This window comes from Podarcis pityusensis (assembly GCF_964106645.2).
Source record: "Podarcis pityusensis genome assembly, chromosome: 4".
NCBI lineage: Eukaryota > Metazoa > Chordata > Lepidosauria > Squamata > Lacertidae > Podarcis > Podarcis pityusensis.
In genome coordinates this window covers 39,216,199-39,238,920 of record NC_138027.1, presented here as the reverse complement: position 1 = coordinate 39,238,920, position 22,722 = coordinate 39,216,199, and the positions used below count along the sequence as shown (strand labels likewise).

Below are 22,722 nucleotides of genomic sequence, written 5' to 3'. Positions count from 1 at the left end.
ACAGTCACCAACTCTGGTAGGATGAGAGAGGCTGTGGTTCCACTAAGGCTTCTAAGTCCTTGGAGTCAGAGAAGAGCAAAGTGGATTCTTGGAGTCAGAGAGGAACGGGCACACTGGCTTTTCTTCTATAACTGCTTCCAGTTTAGTATGTACATTGGGAGTTGTCTCTGAGGGCAACTGCCTCTCCCAGACTGAATCCACACCCATGGCTGTTCTTAATAGGTGGATGGGAAATCTTGGTTTCTGTTTGCTTTTCTGTTACTTTGAAGCATGCTATTTTCAATGGATATCATCTGGTTTTCATCTTCTTCATGAATATTCAAATGTAGGGGGAGCTATTTTGGTGCAGTAGCGGAATATTTAGCTGGAATATTAGGACTCCAAATTCAAATCCCCAGTCATTGCATTCTCCATCTCTGACCCTTGCCTCTTTTTCAGGGACAACAGTGCATAACTGAAATTGAAACAGTAAACTATTTGAGGACTAATGCAAGATTATAAGCAACTATTAAAACTTGTTCCTTTTTCCCAAATAATTTGTGATTGTGTGTGTATCCACAAATCTACAAGGAGATACACTAAAGAGATAGCAGAAGGCTATGTTGTATATATCATATCATATATCATGTCATATTATATTAGCATTAGATAGTTACGAGAATGTTGACTTCCATTTTTGTTGACTAGTTAGTTATGTTAGGGAAGGGAAGGAACTGTCAAATTCATTGGCTAGTTTTCATTATGCAACATCTGAATTCTCTGGCTAGATCTCAATCTCTACAAGGAATGGGCTGAGTTTGATTTTTACCTCCCTGACACTCCCTAGGTCCCTGAGGGTTCCAATAACAAACCCCAGGATGTTGTAAATAAGCCTATGGATTAACCAGCTTCTTGCTATTCATGTTCCAGCACATCCCAAGGAAGAAAAAAAAAAGGACTACACCAGGGGCCTGCTTCACCCTAATCAGAAAAGGGAGAATACAGATTGTTCTGATCAGAGCTGCATGTGTCTGGAAGGCTAATCCAAAATTAATTAGATCTGGGCTGCATAAAATTCATTTGGATTTGTAAACATAATGACTGGAGTATGAGGATTATGCAGATAGAGAATGGATAAGGTAACTAATTTGTAGGTCGATAATGCTTTAATAATGTCACAATGTGCTCCTTTGTCTTAGTAATTGCCAAAAATAAGGACTGTTTTACTTTGTGTATTGGGGGGGGGGTTAAAGAATCACAGAGCAGTATTAAGAGTCTGAATATACAATGTCATGTGAAAGGAGGATGTTTTACTCTAAGCCAGAATGAAACACACATTTGTAGTTTGGTTCAACTCACTCTTACTTGGAAGCAGGTCCTACTGATTCAGTGAGACTTATTCCCTAGTAACAGGGCTGGTGCCATGGGCTGGCATCACCAGATATCTGCAACACCAGTGTTGACCACCATCCCTGGTTTTCCTTCTGGGCCAGAGGAAGTGTGCCAAGAAGCAAAAGGTGAAGGCAGAAGGGACAATGGCTGATATTTTATGCTTCCTTTCTCTGGGCAGAGAAGCAGAAAAAGATCAAGGAGTGATTGAAGAGTAGAGATGAGGGGGCCATTTTGGACATATAACTCAAGCCACTGCTCAGTAAGATTATAGCTCAAGGGGGGCGGGAACCTTAGTCCCTGAGGTCAAATATGTCCCTGAAGGCATGTCTATATGATCCCTGGAACTCTCCCCAGGCTACACCTCCTGTTCTCAAGCCACGCCCCTCAAAACCCTGCTTCATACCTTCCTTGCATGTTGTTGCCTGGCTAGAATACAGTGGTACCTCGGGTTACATACGCTTCAGGTTACAGACTTCGCTAACCCAGAAATAGTGCTTCAGGTTAATAACTTTGCTTCAGGATGAGAACAGAAATTGTGCTCTGACGGCGTGGCAACAGCAGGAGGCCCCATTAGCTAAAGTGGTACCTCAGGTTAAGAACAGTTTCAGGTTAAGAACGGACCTCCAAAACGAATTAAGTACTTAACCTGAGGTACCACTGTATGTCATTTGACTCTGACAATGCTTCTTGGTTGCCTGGATGGAGGTTAAGGAGGGAGAAGTAAAACTATTCACCTAGACTTTAACAGCAGATTCCATCCTGAGCCCACTCTCCAGCATTAATTATAAAAATGTAATTTGTTGAACCAAGGTACTTTATGTGTAACATTTCCATTATTTCCATAATTAATAATCCTCACCAGAGTGTTGTAGTGTAATTAAGCCTTGGCAATGGGAACCTGCCATGGGCTATAGGAATGGGATTAAGTATTTGGCTTTCATATTTCAGTTCTGAAGAACAATTAAAGCTAGGTGTACCAATCCTTGCAGCAAGGGCAGTGATGTGGTAAGCATTTTGAGATACAGGCAAAATTGTTTTTCTGTTGTGCAAGATAATCATTGAGGATCTGCTGGATTACACATTCTTCCTATCCTCTATATACAGTATCCAGCAGTGATAAGAAGATGGCAAACTTATTCTCTGCAATGCACAACATGCAACTGTGCCATTTCTCATTCTCATCTCATTGCAGGTTACGCCAGTGCGATTTGTCCTTGCATCAATCACCTTTGTTTGAATGAAGATTTTCAATATTAATGAAACTCAGATTTTATCAGAACACACTCATCATACACACTGGCTTTTTACTCTGCAGGGAAAATTCAAAGGATAATATGAAAAGCTAATGGAGAGTAGCAGGTAACAATTTCAATTAAACGAGGTCCAATGTCAATTAATTCCATGTGTGGTTACAACTTTAAATTTGGACATTATGCACTGTCATCACTTTTTGACATTATTGGCTTGATATTGGGGGTGGGGGAGTAGGTTCACATTGAAATGTGTATTGTACCTACCATATAAGATACTGAGCCCTTGCTTCCCCAGTACCATCAGTTTTCAGATGGAAATTTCAGTGCATTGTATTTCTTGGCACATCTGCCTACTTTGGAAGATTTCAAGAAAGATCAGGTCACTGCACAGAAAATATTTAATCTTGGGCTGGAAAGAAAACCTTCCTTGAATGACAACTTTGAAATAGTTCCATATTCAGATAGGTGGTTTTTGCAATCGCTGTGATGGATGTTTGCAAGCAAAACATCTTGAATCTGTCCATTTCTTGAGAACGTGTTACTGGAAAGTCTGATTCAATGAAGCAGCTTTTCAGAGCCAGATAAAATGTTCAAGATGCAGAAGGCTGTTGTTGTTTTCTTTAAAAAATGCAGAAGCAATTGAAAGCCTACTTAGGGACTCCAGCGCTGGGCTTTCAAAATCGATCTGCTTTGAAAACCTACCTATGGACTGCAGCAATCCACCTCAAACAATGGTTCTAGCAGGTATAGAAGAGGAAAGAATCACATTCATAGTTTTGGCCATGTATTACACTTCTTAAGACTATGGATAAATGGCTATTGGAGAGAGACAAAGAAAAGAGGGAAGGGGACAGGGCTTTCTGACTCTAGATAGCAGAGTTTGATTCTGTAGTCTGCAAAAGTGGTTGTAAAATGGCCTTTAGCTGTGACTACAACATTGTCACATTCCAATGGGGCTTGTATAGTTTCTGTCTGCACTGCTGGATAGATTTGGAGAATCAGTAAGTGATAGTGTAAGTTAAACTGCAGTACTTACCACTCCCTGTTATCTTCCCCTGCACCAGTGTTCACTGAGTTGGGGAACTGCATATTAATTGTATATTTATTGTCCACAGAAAGGAAACACAGTCTTGGAGGCATGGTAAATTCTTTCTGTGGTCCTATGGCTTGAGTTTCCTATTAATACACACCTGTAGTGCTGCTGTCTTCAATACCATTCTGGGCAAGGTTCTCAGGTGAGTAATGGCAATTCATCTCCAGGAATTTCTGAATGATGGTGACCACCCAGAAGCATGAAGCACTTCTGTTCATTCCACCTCCTTCCGATGTGCAGCTGGAGGGAATGCATGGAATAACTTGCTCTGTTGCAGTACCTGGTAGATCTGGCTGGTCCCATCCTTGATGGTATCTTCATCGCAATTTTGGGGGTACTTGTGTGTGAATGTTATAGTAAATCTGTGTATGTGTTCATAACAAAAAAGAAAAGCACTGCTACGTCCTTTCCTGTTTCCTCACTGTTGTTGTTGTTTAGTCGTTTAGTCGTGTCTGACTCTTTGTGACCCCATGGACCAGAGCACATCAGGCACTCCTGTCTTCCACTGCCTCCCGTAGTTTGGTCAAACTCATACTGGTAGCTTCGAGAACACTGTCCAACCATCTCGTCCTCTGTCGTCCCCTTCTCCTTGTGCCCTCCATCTTTCCCAATATCAGGGTCTTTTCCAGGGAGTCTTCTCTTCTCATGAGGTGGCCAAAGTATTGGAGCCTCAGCTTCAGGATCTGTCCTTCCAGTGAGCACTCAGGGCTGATTTCCTTAAGAATGGATAGGTTTGATCTTCTTGCAGTCCATGGGACTCTCAAGAGTCTCCTCCAGCACCATAATTCAAAAGCATCAATTCTTCGGCGATCAGCCTTCTTTATGGTCCAGTTTCCTCATTACAGTATGCAAATGACAATAAACAGTGAACATGACCTAACAAGGAGGCACTCAACTATACCAGAGTTATTTGGGCATGTATGTGGGGCCCTAGCATGCTTGAGAATTAATTTGGCTAGCTTGTTTGTTTCATTCTTTAACACCCAATAACCGTGTAGCAGGAATCTTGGTCAAAGGTATTGTATTGCAATAACAAATCATAATCTGTTTTATCAAAAATATTTTTTTGTAATTTCCTGTGTATAGTTAGAAATAATATCATCCTCTCTATTATATTCTTGTTTCTTTGGCAAGCCTCGCTTTTATGTCTGTATTTAGACTGCAGCTGCAATCAGCACAGCTGTTTTTATTTAAACACCAATACACAGCATCATTTGGGGCATAATTCACTATTTTCACCATGGATAGTGCTTGCGTCTCCAGATATTTGCTTCTAAACAAGCAGCAATGAGCCCTTGAAAATGGGTTACAGGGAGAGTAGCTTCACATTTTCCTGCTGAGTTAGCACAAGGAAAACAAAATACAGCTCTTCCTCCATAAAGATGATGGAAGATCGGGTTCAAGAGGGATAAGGAAAAGCTATCTAGAATTGTGCACATAGGGCTTAAACACTCAGAAATGAAGAATCTGCAGAATTACCATTGTCTGTTCTCTGGTGATGGTTCATTTATACGGCATCAAAACAAATATATAGGGATTGTCCCTGTCAAGTACCATTAAGAGATTAATCAATAATTCCTTTAGGAGAGCATAGCACAGTAGCAGTAGCACATGCCTTGCAAGTAGAAATTCCTAGGTTCAGTCTCCCAGGTTTTCTAGTTAAAGGCTTCTGCTAAGGCTAAGGCTAAGGGCTAAGAAAGGGCTAAGAAAGGGCTAAGAAAGACCCTTGTCCCAGACCCTGCAGATCCACTACTTGTCAGAAGGATCAGTCTTCTAATACACTACACAGGGTCGCTCCTTATAAGCTGTGCAATTAACTGCCAGAAGACTGATAAAAGGTATGTCACACAAAACTTACATGGTAACACCAGTAATGCTTCCTGCGTAAAGATAAACAGCTGATTGCGGGTAGATCCCTCATTCTTGAGGCGATGATTCCTAGCAAATTCCACTGCCCTGAGCAGTTAACAGTCTGATCCACTGATAAAAATAATTTGTTCTATTTTGCAGTTAATATTTTATGTAGAGTCTATCTACTTACCTACCTGCACAAATATGGAACACAAGCTATCAGGAGCATTATTTATTTGCTATTGATATTTATTTTTTTAAGTAAACTTGCTCTTAATCTAACTAGATAGCAGAGTAGGGTACAACAATAAAATGAAGAAAACAAGTAACACACAATAATAATAAAGCCATAACACACCTCAACAAGTAATAGGAGCAGATAAAACACTCATTACCAGGCCACAAAAGGTTGGCTTAGACCCCAACAGCTAAATTTCCTGAGGATACATTGGTAAGTAAGAAGTCATAATGATTTTTTAAAAAATTAAAAAGACCCGTGCAATCTGTTTAATGGCACATGCATGTCTATTTGTTGCCGTTTTCAAAGAACATCTTGCTCTTAAATCTCTTTTTCAGTCCACCACGTTTCAGATTCACTTTAACAGAAGGTCTCAGGGAAGAAATATATAAACTCCAAGGTCAAACCACAAAACTAAAAACAGTATAAAATCACTAAATCCAAAGCAAAACTGGCAGGGATCACAGAGTTATGTGCACAATCTAGCCTCCCACATATCATCATCACAACCCCCCTGTGAGGTAGGTTAGCCGGGGGGGTCATATAGTCACACAATGAGGTTGATGACTGAGTAGGGATATGAATTTAGGTTTTCCTGACCACTAAACCACAATGCCAAGGTGTCAACCCATGAAATCCTGAGAACCATGGCATGTGCTAGATTGGTATCTTATGGTTGCCCAGACATCTCATATAAGGAAGAGCTTTCTCATTGGCTTCCATTCAGTCAAGTTAGAAAAGGCCTGCCTTAACCAATGTTCAGGTAGAGATGGTGCTTTGCTCCGTACACATGATGTTAACAGAAGGTTAAAAACGATTGTTCCCTGGATATTTGAATGGCAAAAAATACTTGCTTTATCTTGTTAGGCTTTAGCTATAAATGTGGGTTTATAGAAGGCTAAGAACAGGAAATAAAAATGGAGCCAGGATTACGGACAGCTCAAGGGACGATGGCAAATGCTTTGTCGGAAGAAAAAGCACATTTTCATCCTTTCTTTTGTCCCAATGAATCAAAGACCTTCTGATTGGTGGTGTCACATTGCCCTGATCAGAAAGGAATTAAGTGGCCAGTGAGAATGCGCTTTTCTATCAAAGACCTGGCAAACTGCAAGATGTAGAAGCCCAAAGGTCTGCGTAAATCTCCATCTCACAGACAACAGAATAGGAAGGCGGAGGGGGGGAAATCTATTACAGGCAATCCAATCCCTCACAGCCCAGCCATTCACTGAAAATAAACATTCACGACTCACACTCTTGGCTTTCAATAAGGCTGTTTTATGTCCCCCATTTGCATTTTTTAAAAGAGTGCATCAAAGTGATGAGTAGTGTCGCTGAAAAATGAAATCTTCAGCTCTTCTATTTATCTTCTCTATTAAACTGTTTTACTGTTTGCACTCAAAGAATAAACAATCCAGATTAAATATGAACTGAATATAGGGAAATAGCCTTTTGCCATTTTAGTATAGTTTGGGGTACAATCATTATAATTATTTATTTTTTAAAAAGTTAAATTGTACCTGGTACTTATCAACCAAAAACTTTAGTTTTTTATTTGAAAGCTACATTTTAAGAGAGCATTTTGGTTTCAGGAGAACAAGAGTTATCCAATAGCTACTCTAAATACGGAGTCATAGATGTGATTGGTTTTCTTTAATTGCTTCTAGCGCAAATTAATTGCCAGTCATTGCCTTTCTTAGAAACAGACTCTAGGCATTTCATGTAAACTAATGCAACTCTATTTAAGTACAGTACAATAGTTATGGAGCCCTGCTTCCTCCTTGGGCCAGGGCAACACTGCCTTCTTCCACTCACCTCTACAGGAAGTTTGCTCTTCAAGTACTTCCCTTGACCCAGGAACTAACTATATACACAGTCATCTCTTGTCAGATATACACATGCACCTCCTGTTTGTATGACTGCTTCATCACATATCATTTATATTTGTTGTGTTTTGATAGTCCTGAATATGGGCCCCAGTGAAATCACATAGGAAGAACCTACTAGAACAGACCAATGGTCCATCCAGTTCAGTATTCTGTTTCCCATAGTGACCAGCTTCTAGGAAATTCAAAATCAGAATATGAAGACCAAACCCCTTCCCCTAGCAGCTGGCTTTCAGTGGCATAGGTGAATGGTAAAGGTAAAGGACCCCTGGACGGTTAAGTCCAGTCAAAGGCGACTATGGGGTTGCGGCGCTGATCTTGGTTTCAGGCCAAGGGAGCTGGCGTTTGTCCACAGACAGCTTTCCAGGTCATGTGGCCAGCATGATTAAACCACTTCTGGTGCAATGGAACACTGTGACGGAAACCAGAGCGCACGGAAACGCTGTTTACTTTCCCACCGCCACGGTACTTATTTATCTACTTGCACTGGTGCACTTTCGAACTGCTAGGTTGGCAGGAGCTGGGACAGAGCAACGGGAGCTCACCCCGCTGCGGGGATTTGAACTGCTGACCTTCTGATTGGCAAGCCCAAGAGGCTCAGTGGTTTAGACCACAGGGCCACCTGCGTCCCTATTCAATGGCACACCACATAGGTGTCTATCAAATCTGATGGCTTGGGGTTGGGGTAGGATTCGGCAGATATTAAAGATCTCTTCTCAAGTCCTCCTGTAGAGTCCAGACTCCATTCCATGCAGCTGCTGTAATGTTGAAAAGGTTCTTATTTTATCCATTATACACATCCAGCACTGTAAGGATCAGTTTTTAGTTCTACTGGTGTGGAAGTGCTAAATATGGATCGGCTAGAACATGAGAATAAGAACATTTTCAGCATTACAGAAACTGCATGGAGCACTAACTCAGACTGGTGAGAATGTTTTGATAGCATTGCAGATGATGGGCATCATGCTTAACTGGGCTCTTAGTCTGCAATATAACTTTTCCATGGCCATTCAGTGAATTCATGGCCTATTTTGGAAACCTGGATATCCCATTTCCTATTCATAGTATTCTGTTTCCTTGACTGCCGTTGTAGAGCTAAGGGTTTAAGGCCAATAGGATCATCAAGCTATATTTCTGCATTTATAAATTTTCACAGAAAGGAATTGCTGTGGGGCCAAATTAAGCTCCCTGCTCCTTTGTCCCCGCAGCATCATTTAACTGGTGCTGCTGCCCATTCTAGACACAGCCAGCCACCTTCCCAACAGAAATGGTCAAAACCCCAGTGAACCCTTTTCCCGACATATCGCTCGGAAAGTTCAGGTGGTATTTGGTAATGGAAAAATCACATTACACACCAGGTTATTTATAGCCTGTGGTAGGTGGCAACAGTTCTGCAGACAGGAGAGCATGCTGTTCACACTGTCAGGTTTTCCTTAACTGTAATAAGTGCAACACCTTGAACAGAATTCAGTAACATATGGCCCAAAGCTCAGCACACAGTTTGAGCAAGGTAATCTTTTGTTCCTGTCAGATGATGTCAATGACAATTCTACAATAATGACAGTAATGATTTTTTTAAAAAAATTGAACCAATAGATTAGATCTAATATTTTATCTCTACGGCAACTAATATTGGAGAGGTACAGTACTTCAGAAACATTTGTTGGGAAGTGGTATCTATTTTTTGAATTTTTAAAAATAAATTTTCACAATAAACAATAATCATTACATTAAACAAAAAAAAACAACAAAACATTTAAAACAACTGTATACACACTTCATATTAAATCCATATTATGGGATTACTTGAATACCCTGACTTCCCTCCACTCCCTCCCCTGGTTCCTTTGTATTATCTTTGTTTGTGCATGTCAATAAAGTCTTTATCTCTAATTACCTCCAAATTTAAACATTATCCATAACATTACAAGTGTTTTTTTTTTAAAAAAAAGATATTTATTGAGATTTTCAGAATGTTACAAAAAATAATAAAAAAAATAAAATAGAGACAGAAGAGAATACAAAGAATAAAAATAGTTATAAGAAAAAATTCCAAATGAGAAAAAATGACAGAAAAAAAGAAAAAAAGAAGAATGCAAAAATCACAAAACTTTAAAAACATTTAAAAACAAATTCATTATTTTCAAATCCTTAACTGTCATTACCTTCTTTCTTAGACCTCCTCCTCCTCCCTTTCTTTGTATCCTAGTTATTAATTATCCCAGCAAATCCTTGACCTTATCTTTCTATAATAAAATAAACCTTAACACTTAAAACTTAATTCTTATCCTTACCAACTTCTTATAATCATAATATTCTTTCATAATTCTTTAAACATCTTTGCTAAAGCCAAGTATTTTCATTCCAACATTTTCCTATCATTCATCAATTTTATATATATATATATATATATATTTTAAAATATTTATTGGAGTTTACAATAAGAATAAATGTAACAGGCAATATAACAAATATCTTAACATACTTTCACATTTTTTTTTTTTGGACTTCCTCACATCTCCCGCTCCCACTTTCATCGTTATAACTTTTTACCAGCAACTTGTTATCTTATTTACATTCTTGTATCCCTTCTATATATTTATAATCTTATAGTTCTCAGAAAGAGTTATATTTTCTCAATCTCACTTATTTTCTTAAGTCGTCTAAATTAGTGGTGCTCAATTATTTATGATCTAGCATCCTGCTTAGCATTCACTCAAATTGCAATGTTTTTGTAAATAATTCTTAAATTTCTTCCAATCCTCCTCCATCTTCTCTTCTCCCAGGTCACGAATTCTGCCGGTCATCTCAGCCAGTTCCATATAGTCTATCAGTTGCATCTGCCATTCTTCCAGTGTGGGTAGATCTTGAGTTTTCCAGTGCTTTGCAAGTAGTATCCTTGCTGCTGTTGTTGCATACATAAAAAATGTCCGGTCCTTCTTTACCACCCCTTGGCCGACAGTACCCAAAAGAAAGGCCTCTGGTTTCTTCATTCATCAATTTTATAAAACAGTTCTAATAGTAGAAAAAAGAGGTATAAACAGATCCAATCTTCATCCAGCGTCCCTTCCTCCTGGTTCCGGGTTTTGTCAGTCCTTATTCCCGTCAATCTAGCCCATTAACCTGGCAACCTTATGTCCGAGGCCCTCAAGTCTCTTCCATGACCCTTCCGCGGCTCTTCTTCATATTTGTAACTGTATTTTCCCTTGTCTCTTGCTCGTGGTAACTCCAGCTTGACAATGTTTTTAACCCTTCTCAACAGATCAGCCCCTTTTCCATGTTCAACAATGAATTCCATGTAGTATTTAAAAGCATGTTTCAAAGGCCCTCCAAAATTGAGAGCCCCCACAGTCCCAAACATCTCACGGCCCGTTGCCATATTTGAAAAGTCCAAACATTCCAGCATAGTGGGGTCAATCCAGCCCCCCATTTCCAAACCAAGCCAAACTTTTCCTTTCCAGATATGGCTTTTTCCAAGTTCATTTGTCAAATCCAAAAAATCATGTTCCTGTTGGGCCTGTTCTGTCAAAACACACTCCTGATTTAATGTCAAAAACTCCTGTTCTGTCAAGACACACTCCTGATTTAAATCCTGAGTGGGCTCCACATATTTTCCCACTGTCTGTTCAAAGTTTCCCACTGCCTGTTCAAAATTTCTAGTCGAAGTCACATTACAAGTGTTTTTAAAATCCTGCTAATGTATTAACTTCCATACAATGCTTTTTTATATATGCAGTAAACATTTCCCATTCTTTTTTTATATTTGTTATCGTCTTGATTTCTAAGTTTCCCAGTTAGTTTAGCCATTTCTGCATACTCCATTAACTTAGTTTGCCAATCTTCCTTGGTGGGGACTTCTTCTTCTTTCCAGTTTTGGGTTAGCAATATCCAAGTGGCCGTTGTTGTGTACATGAACAGATTCTTCAATTCTTTAGGTAGATCCATTCCTGTAATACCTAATAAGAAGGCTTCTGGCTTTTTAACAAAGGTTATTTTAAACATTTTTTTCAATTTGTTACATATCATTTCCCAATTTTTTAAAAAATAATCTTACATTGCCTCCATATATGATAAAATGTACTTTCTACTTCTTTACATTTCCAACACTTATTTTCCCTTGTTTTATACATTTTTGCCAATTTAACCAGTGTTAAATACTACAAGAACAGAACAAGTTGGGAAGTGGTATCGAAATCCTTAAGTAAAACCAATCAATCGCTAATATTTCAAATTAGCCTGTGATGCTTAAAAAAGAAGAAGTATACAGCAAATTTAAAAGGAGTCCAAATCTCATGATAACTAAGTCTAGTTGTGGTGATTTACAGAAATAACACAGTATGTCTGCCTGGGTTAACAACTGCAAAAGAGAGTGCAGCAAAACTCCTTTTTAGAATATCTTCCAACTGTGTATGCATTATATCCAGCTTGTTTGTTGCTATCATGAGACAGTGAACAATTAAAATATTACAATAAAATCAGACAATAAATTACTAAAAAAAAGCCAACCCTGCAAAATAAAACAAACAATAAAAGTCTGCAACAGATCAAACAAAAGACAGGGGAAATTCAAAGTGTTGAATGGCCTTGGCCCAGTATACCTGAAGGAGCGTCTCCAACCCCATCGTTCTGCCCGGACACTGAGGTTTAGCTCTGAGGGCCTTCTGGCAGTTCCTTTATTGCGAGAAGTGAGATTACAGGGAACCAGGCAGAGGGCCTTCTCAGTGGTGGCACCCACCCTGTGGAATGCCCTCCCATCAGATGTCAAGGAAATAAACAACTATCTGACTTTTAGAAGACACCTGAAGGCAGCCCTGTTTAGGTAAGTTTTTAATGACTGATGTTTTAATGTATTTTTAATCTCTTGTTGGAAGCCGCCAAGAGTGGCTGGGGAAACCCAGCCAGATGGGCGGGGTATTATTATTATTATTATTATTATTATTATTATTATTATAATATTAAGAACCTGCTTAGCTCTCTAAAGTGAGATTGCCGAATGAAGTCCTGAGAGAAGGGATTTCCAAGGATGTGAAGCCACCATTGACAAGACAAGCTCTGTCCCTGATACTCTCCAAAATGATTTTTAAAAAGCGTTTCAGAGAGCAGAGCCTGTGAGGCCAATCTTAAGCTTGGGGATAACAACTGGAGCAAAGGTAGGTTATAAAAGAAAATAGGGAAATATGCTGCAGGCTGTGCAAGAGGTTTCTGTGAGACTGTGGCAGGCGATGGGGCAGGGCAGGTGGATTGGGTACAATCCCTGTGCCAGCTGCAGGCTCACACAGAGATTTTGCCTTGATCAGTGCTATCACGTGACTGCAGCAAGACTAGCTAGGTATCCACTGGATTAGCATTGCCCGCTTCCTCTTTTTTGAAATGGCCCATTTCTGGGCTTCCAACTGGTCTCTGATTATAAGAATGCTGCCAGTGGGCTACCCATCCACTTGCAAATTCAGTGGCCAGTGAGAGCCCATATCAGCCTGCTGAGCTGATGAAAGTGACATCTCCACTTAATCCTGGCTCCCCACAAAACACCAGCATGGGCCAGGACTGGATTGCTGTGGCCATAGCTAACCATTTTCTACCCTTTCACAACACCCTGATAAATGACCTCAGGCAGCTGCCTCACTCTGCCTAATGGGAGGGCCAGACCTGCCAACTTTGTTGTTTTTTTTTAAATGATATTTAGTAAAGTTTCAAAAAAAATACAAAAAATACAGAATACAGAAAGAAAAAGAATAGAGTTTTTTTTAAAAAAAAATATAACCAAAGAAGTAAAAAATAAAAGAAAACATACCAAATAAAACAATTAAAAGGACATTAAATTTCCATAACCTATCTTCCTTATACTTATTTCCCCGGACCTCCTCATACCTCCCTTTTTTGTATTCCAGTTCAATTTGTTGATTCAGCAAATCCTTACCATTGAAATTACCCAGTTGCAAACCTTTTTTCATATCTCTTAAAGCATTACAGCTAAAAAAACCCTTAGTTTCTATCCAACATCCTTCTAAGATTCCTTAATTTTACAATATTTCTGTAAATAGTCTTTAAATTTCTTCCAATCTTCTTTCACCATCTCTTCTCTCTGGTCTCGGATTCTGCCAGTCATTTCCGCCAGTTCCATGTAGTCAATCACCTTCATCTGCCATTCTTCCAGAGTGGGTAGATCTTGTGTCTTCCAATACTTTGCGATGAGTATTCTTGCTGCTGTTGTTGCATACATAAAAAAGGTTCTATCCTTCTTTGGCACCAATTGGCCGACAATGCCCAGAAGAAAGGCCTCTGGTTTCTTCGGAAAGGTATATTTAAATACCTTTCTCAATTCATTATATATCATTTCCCAGAAAGCCTTGATCTTTGGGCACATCCACCAAAGGTGAAAGAATGTACCTTCAGTTTCTTTACTGATGCCCTTAGATGTCCGGGGCTGCACGCGCGCTACACTGACTACCCTACGCCGACAGGTGCAGGTAACCAGCCACCCGAGATTGAGCAGACCTGCCAACTTTGGACATGCACATTGTGAAAAGAAGCTGATTTGGCAGAGACCTTCATTTGGATCACAAGTGTAAGGAGTTGTACATGCTCTGTTAGGAAACACATGGTTGCATAGCATTAAGTCACCTTCTTGGGCACTGTTCCATTTGTATTTATGGCCACTTTAATTAGTTCTGATTGATGTAGTTTTCTCACGTACATTTTTGACTGTTGCAGTATTATTATTAATGTTAATTATATTAATCTGTCATGTGAACATTTCCCAACCACTCACATTAACAAATAGCAGAATCGTAGGAGCACTGGCTTAATTTATTGTTGATCTGCTTGTCAAGAATGAAATGGTCTCCAAAGAAAAGTTATTCAGAGAAACACAATTATTTTTAAATGGATATAGTAACGGTGGGGAGGCAGGGAGTTATACCTAAATCAAAAGCTGTTGAAAAGAAATAATGTTATTTGAGTGTTCCATTTTGAGAGCTTGAATCCTAGGAAGTTCATGTTTTGCAAATGATTGCCACCTCCTCTTCACAGCTGTTATGTGTTTCTACCACAGAGTTTTAAATAATTCAGTGAGCTTCATGAGAATGAAGATTTTTTTTGCATAAATTTGAAGATTCCTTATTATTTGCTCTAAATGTTACTGGTACCTACAGACTTGAGTTTCACAAGAAACACAAACATGTCCTATGAATAGAAAGTTACAGTGAATTTATCAAGCAGCAAAGTTTGGAAGATACACCCCCATTTAAATTCTCAATTTGGCAAGTTACAAAAGTGGCCCTATTTATTAAGTTTATATACTGCCCTTCATCTGAAGATCACAGGGTGGTTTATGACATAAGAATACAAAATGAACGCTGAATATTGATTGCCGGTTTACAACCCATGCTCCTGGGTGGGTGAAATGAGTCTTGATGCCCCACTTTAAAAGGCCTACAAATAATTTCATCCATTTGCATTTTCAGACCCAGAGACCTCCCCCCTAAATAAACACACAATTGGCTCACATTTTAGTTTTGGGTTTTGGCAGAATTTAGGCCACAACTTTATTGATTACAGAAAAGTGAGTGGTTGCATAGGCTCTGGTTCGTCTAGCTCCCTGCACCCTTGCAGGTAGCGCTGACCTAGAACTCCATCATAGGTCAGCCAAGGGTGAACACCTGAGGTAGGTGGAAAGCCCAGGAACAGACTCTGTTCACTCCCTAGATGCTCCCCTGGACTCAGGCATGGGCGCAACCCCTTCTTGGGGGTTGACCAAACCAAGCTGAGTCCTTGGATTCCTTTAATGGAATACCCTTTACATAGGGGTGGCAAGACCGTTCTCCCATCCCTATCACCTGAACCAGTGCCTATCCGCAACCTTACAAGTTGTGACGATTTGCAACGCAGCAGGCGGAACACAAATGGCAACAGCCAATCAGCCAAGTGGGGAAAATTCCTGCTGTGCCCCTTTCCCAACGACATACGACACACGACGGCATAGCAAGGTCAATCACAAAATACCCTAAAAGTAGGGAGAGGCGGGCGGGTGTTCTGATGCACGAGCCAAAAGAGGAAGCTCTGGGTCATGTGCATAAGTATATATAGGTCCCTCAATCCGTTTAGACTGCACCCCATTGGCCAGATTAAACCCAGCAACAAGGGACCAACTGTTGTGGCTGTCCAATATACCCACCCACAACCAGGAGGTCATTCTCCATGTCTCACCACAACACGTGCCCTCTTTTAGGAAGGACACGATTTCCTTTCTCAGGTCTTAACCCAAAAATGTGAACTTATCTTCCTTGTGTTCAGCATTCTATCCATGCACACATCAGAGATTAAAATCTAACCAGCTGCCTGGGAGTTGTAATAGATATTCTTCCAGTTCCCCATTTAATGTTGAGAAGAAAACAACTACAGTTTTGAAATGAATTGAGGTTGGAGGAGAAGGAAAGGCCTGGAGAGTTTCTACAAATAATTCAGAATACTTTGGGACTTACTATTTGTGCTTTGCCAGTTTACCAAAATAAAATACAAGGTGCATAGTATTTATAAACTTGGCCAAAACTCGTTTCCAGAGTTGAAAACCAAGGTGTTCAAAGTATGGTTAGGTTGCAAAAATGATATGCAGAGAGTTGTTATTTATTTTTGTAATAATAATAGACTGGTGCAAACGGTTGTATAAAGCAAGGGGATTTTTTAGTGGCAGAAATACTTTACGTAAGAGGGCTTTTGGAAGAACTAGTATTAAAACACTCTTCCCAAAAACAGGGTTAAACCCACTGCAATGAGTGTTGCGTTATGAGAAAAATCAATAAGATAGCACCTCAACATTTCAATCAAGGGAACAAATAATTGAATAGTAGAGTTGGAAGGGACCCTGGCAATCTTGTTAGTGCTGTATAAAATGACAACAAATGATAGCCTTTCATACTTCAAAGAACAAGAAGAAGACATAAAAGGGACACTTAAGGAATTTGCATCATCGGTGCGATGGCAGGATCCAGATTCTTTTAAGTGCATTGTGGACACTCATAACTGAGAGGATCCCATACTTGTTTCAAGAACAAAGCTGTTGTATAGCAGCATGCTATATCCCACACAAGCTCAGTAACCTACAGCACAAGTGCTTTCAGAAATCTGTGAATTCCTCAGCTCCCTAGTGAGGAAAAGCAGGCACCGCTAGGCTCTGAGCAGTTTCCTTTTCATGCATGTTCCTCAAGAATACCCACAACAAGCTTTACTGTAGTCCTGGGCACTGGAGGTGAGTGCCACTGGTTTTGATGGAACTTATGTTAAGGCATCCTTTAAGGGTCACTGCATAAATGATCTGCCTGCCCCCCATGTGTTTTTATCACCTGCTGCTTAGGACCCTGGGAGAGAAACATTGGATCACCCTTCCACTGTGTAAAATGAAAGCCACCTAATTTAAGGCTACTAATAAACACAAAGTTAAACAGGTCTGGGGAAGTCATTTCCTCCACTAGACACCTGCAAGAAAGCAAGTGATCTGTTTCTTTTGTAACAGCTCATATCATTGAAAGCACCTGCAAAACAGGCAGGGCTCCAGCTCCAACTCCACTCGATGTGTTACTGCTGGCATCTTCAGCTGCCGCAGGAAGAACACAGGCCCCCTGAAGCATGTTCACCGGAAGATCTGGCACCCTGACACCATTTGGTTCCCATTTAAATTGAAAAGTTGGGTAATGTGTTGAATGAGGAATGGGAACAGCAGAGCAGTAATAAGCAAAGACAAAGGCTGCGTACACATGCTGTAGTTGGTTAAGGGTGAATGGGGATTGTACCTCTGTGAGGGGTAAACTATAGTTTCAAGGATTCTTTGAGGGGTGTTTTGAAGGTATGTTGTGTATGCCGTGAAAACATTAAATGTCCCTCATATCAAATAGGAATAAGAGAAAAGATACTTGGAGAAGGTATGATTGTTGATGAGGATTTAATGGGAAGATGGGAATAAAGCTGGTTAACAGGAGGCTTTCCTGTTATTATTTTTCAGAAAGAAATCATACTAGGTTTTATTTTGGTGTTGTTGTTTTTTTTTAAAAAAATAACATGTAATATATTTGTAAGAAGCACCTGCATGAGCTTATGGATATTCAAAATTCTTTGCAGAGCTTACATGGAAATCTCTGCATTGGAAAAGAGCAGTTAGACAAAGGAGGATAGTGAATGCAGGTGGATCTGGGGCTTGCAGCTGAGCCAGGCTGAATGGGATATTACCACCTAAGTGACGAAGACAGTCTTCAGCCTTTGTGTATGCTGATTGCTAGCAAAGGATGGATGGTACTGGAGATGAGGCAACAGGAGAGCAGCAGCCTTTACTCTCAAAAACTGGCGAGCTACAGAATCTAGCAGGGAGGATTATAGTTCCCAACATCAAGGAAGGGCCCTCAGAAGATGCCCATCTGAGTTGTCACATATATTGATAATGATCTGCTCAAAAACGGATGGCATGATGACACCATTGCTTTAGTGGTTTCCTGCCCTCTATTCCATTTAATTGCATGCCACTTGTAGGAGTGGGAAATTCTAATGCCATGATGTCATGTCATTCCTCATGCCCTCGCCTACATTACCTGGGAGAGGAGTGGAGAGATGCATTTCCATGTCATCTGAGCCTAAGATCAATTTCACTTTTACATGCTCAGTCCTTTTTTTTGCTTCAGCAACAAGACTGAAGCGCCATGGATAAGATGTAATTATCATTTTGTTTAGTATTTAATTATAATGCATAATTTCTGTCCTAATTTGTTGCTGCATCTGTTTCAGTGTCCCCCCTCCCTCCCGCACACAATCTGGTCCAAAAACAAACTACTTTATGTATGCAATATACTCAGCAAGCCATGCATGGATGTTAAAGTGTGAATCGGACTGTAAAAGGAAATCTGACTGGTATACACCACTCTCGTTTCTTACATTTTAGTCAAAGGCGTTCGGCATTTTTGTTTGCTTTTTGAAATTTTACTTCTTCTGATGAACAGATCTGCTTTTTCAGATTTTGAGATAATTGTTGCATGTTCATTAATACATCACCAGCAGTGTGTATGTTGGTGGGAAAATACATTTTATGATGTAGCAGATTTCAGAAAATATTACAATATGCCACAATGATTTCAAAAGCTGAAATTTTGACTTGAAATGTGGATTTGAAATTCAATTTTTTATGTGGCTCAGTCCTAATTTTGTATCCTGGTGACTTCCTACTTATGCGGGGGTTTTGTTCCGGGCCCTCGTGCACATAAGCAAAAAGCGCTTAAGTGGGCAACATGTCCTCTCTTCCACTTTCTCGACAATCAAGTCCCAAAATACTATTTTTTAAACAAACAAACAAGCAAACTTGGAATTGAAGCTCTGGTGCTGGCAGAAGTTTGGAGAACGTGCAACCAAATATACCATAGCAAGGTCCTCGCACTGCCCTGCCCACTCACCTTCAGACAGGGGACATACAGACTGGGTTGGTGATGAATCCAGCCACAATGCAAGAAGGGGACCCCTGTGTGTGGCTCTCATTTGAAAGGCCACAAGCCTGTTCCCTACAGAACTTCTAACTGGCCCAGTTCAATGGGCCAATACTTGCATGACTGGGAGAGGAGGTGCTGAGTGTCCCACCCCCGGCTGCACAGGAAGGGAAACATGGTCCCCGGAGCCCCAGGTGAGCGGAGATTCTTAGCTGTAGCTCCCTGCTTATAATATGTTCTCTCCAGTGAGGTCTGTCTGGTGCCATCATTAATACAGTTACAGTGCCAGGTTAAAACAAAACGCCTTCTCTCATAAGCATTTGACAGATAATGTTGATTGTTCTGTTTATTGATGAAATGTTTTTCTGTTGTTTTTTATTATTATATCTTTCTTTACACCCCATCTTTTCCCCTGAGCAGATTCAAGGCAGCTTAGAGCTAAAAATAAGGACCACTAAAAGCATAGAAAAATGGGGGGGGGGGGACACACAAGGAAGGGCAAATGATGTCACTTTAAACAGATACCAATATCATTTTCATCATGAATTTTGGAAAGTCCATGAAAAGGAAGTAATTTAGGTTCATGCCTGCATTTCAGATCTGGAGGTTGTGATGGAGAGTGTGGGGATGCCATTTAGGAGTCAAAAGCACTGATGTGCATGTTCACCCACTGTGTAATACTTACATGCGGAATGAGATACTTTCAGCAGCTTTTTAATTATTTCTTCAGGGAAATTACTGCTGGTTCATTACAACATCTTTGCCTCCTTGTGGGCACTGAAGCTAGTTACTTGATTTTCAAATGGGCTTCATAGTTTCCCCATAGTTTGTATTCACTCAACCACCTTGGGGTTAATGTGAAAATCTGAGTGGCTGTTTACCTATACAGCACTGTTGTTTCTAATGGTGCCTTTCTCCACCCAGTGACCAAAATAACTTGAGCAGCATTGCTTAAGGTTCATTAAGCAAGATTTTCTTAAAAACCCACAGAAACAACAACCTGGAGCCAAAATCTTTCCACTGAATATTGTATTCAAATAGGTTTGCATGTTTGCAAAGTATGAATCTGGATTTCTTTACCTGCTTTAGGAAATTAATCTTGTATTTCATTTCCAACTAATAAAATGGAGCTTAATCCAGACATGATAGAGGTTTTTCTGTTGGTGGGTGGTCCATACGATTGTAGGGTTGCAATCCCCTTTAGAGGATTAGATCCAGCCATTACTTTGGATGCTCAAGAGATGTCAGTGCCACAAAGCACCTTTCACCACTCAGGGCTAGGGTGCCAAATGCAAAGCCCAGGGAATAAGTTGCTTGATCACAGTTATTTATGTCCTAGTAACATCCAGACTTGACTATTGCAGTGTGCTTTATGTGGTTTTGCTCTTAAATACTTCCTGGAAATTTCAAATAGTTCAGAATGTAACAGCTAGGCTTCAGACCAGCAAAGCTTATTTTTCTAGTGCTGAAAGAGCTCAAGTGGCTTCCTGTGAGTTAGTGAATGTAATTCAATGTACAAGTGTCAGCCTTTCTCAACCTTGGATCCCAGATGATGTTGTTGGACTACAACTCCCATCATCTCTAGCCAGCAGGACCAGTGGTCAGGGATAATGGGAGTTGTAGTCCAACATCATATTGGGATCCAAGGTTGAGAAAGGCTGCTGTAAAGCCTTATACAGCTTGGGACCTAAGTGACTCAAGGACCACTTCCTTCCAAATGAATCTGCATGTGTTTATCTGGTGGCGACACCCTTCTTTCTGAGTTTACTCACATGTTCAGATGAGGCAATTGGGGTCTTTTCTGAGATGACACACTTGCTTGTGGAATTCACTCTCACTTTCACTATAAATTAATGACTTTTATTGCACTATATGAAAACACTTTTGGTTACCCAGTGAATTTAATCCAGTTTGGCTGAATGTTATTGATAGTGATTATTATCTGGTTGCAATTTGCTGTGGTGCAATGTTGTTTTATTTCCTTGCTCTTTTATCTCCTACTGTACTGCTAACATTCAACTGAATTTTATAGTATTAAGGTGGTTGCTATGATTGTTTTATTATTTTTGTTGCAAGCTGCTTTGAACTGCTTAGGAGGGCAGAGATTTATTTATCTACATTACTTCAGCCCCTGGTCCAAATTGCAAATCAAAGTCCTGCCCCAAGTCTTTATCTGGGGACACCTTCTTCAGGATCAGCTGGGCCAAGTTGACTCAAGTTGGTAGCCAGGAATTCCTCTTTCTGCTTACTCCTAATGTCCCTCAAACACCTCATGGGCCCAAGCCCATGCAGGTAACCCTCCCAGGGGCTCTTGCCTCCAAAACCAATACGACCACAGGTGACTCACTTCAGGACCTGCTTAAGGGCTGCAACCCAAGGCCATCATATAATATGTCTGTATGTCTGCATATACATGGGATATATATTGTGCAAATATGTTTTCTGCATATCCTTTTATTTGTGCATATTAGCAACACATCTCTATCCAAAGTTGATCTTTCTGGCTATGATGAAGCTGTTTCCTGCAAACACTAGAACAACCTTAAAACATTCAAGATGCTAATGTATACCTCTGAGATATGCACGGAGTAACTCAGTTACAGGCAATAAATGCTCCCCTTACAGACATTAAGGCATTCAATGTTCTGCTAATGAGATCACCTCTATTAACAGTGAAGCTGCAGCTCTATTAGCAATCTTGTAATACCAAAGATAATTAGTACAGGCGTGTCAGTTTGATTCTCCCCTCACCCACAACTGCATGGCCTTTTATTGTATTCTTTGTTCTTAGGAGCCCTTTGGGAACCCTCTCAGTTTGGATCCATTCTAGGACAAACAAAAGAACTATTTCATTAAGAGGCGTCATGCATGCCATTTACTGTGCCTCGCGTGCCGCACCTTTGATACAAGGCTATGAAAGTTGAGATCTGTCAGATTCAATTTCTCTACTCTAATTTCTTATCAGGTAATGCACAATACACAGGCAAGGATTCAATTTCCCATTTCTGTTTAGCATTTATATTGACAGAATTAATGCTTTTATTATCTTCAGCTTGATGCAAAAATAGATATACTGTATGGTGTTACGATAAGGTATGTAATGTGTGTGTGTGTGTGTCTGTCTCTCTCTCTCTGTGTGTGTCTCTGTGTGTGTGTATGTTGACAAGAGAAAGAGAGGCAGAGAGAGAACACAATCATGGCAGACAAAAGGAAGTACCTCACACAGTGCATAGTTGAATTAGAGATGTTGCTACCTTCTGGCGAAGGCCACAAATTGAGGCAGCTTCAGAAGGGAATTGGGCAAGTTCATGGAGGATAAGGTTATCTGTTAAGTCGTGGGTTGACATAGCAGCCGGCACAGCGATTTCTTCAAGTAGCTCTTTATTATGGTAAGCTGGAATAGAACTGACTGCGAACAGCTCAGCCGGCCTGTATTTATAGGCAGCCGGCTGTCAACATTGTAACCACAACAGCCCAGAGTTCCCGCCTAAAATAACTGCCGCGGACCTGAGTGAAAACTATCTACAGACCTGAGTGAAAACTATATACAGTATCCCCCTGTTGGCCCAGGGTGAAA

The 22,722-nt window shown here is 40.2% G+C and overlaps 1 long non-coding RNA gene across 1 annotated transcript; it reads left to right on the top strand.

The window, feature by feature from the left end:
• The first annotated feature begins 930 nt into the window (after positions 1–930).
• LOC308475657 lies at positions 931–3,859 on the top strand. Its single transcript, XR_013985349.1, has 3 exons — positions 931–1,118; positions 2,564–2,730; positions 3,740–3,859. It is a non-coding gene; the product is annotated as an uncharacterized lncRNA (long non-coding RNA).
• The last annotated feature ends 18,863 nt before the right edge of the window (positions 3,860–22,722 follow it).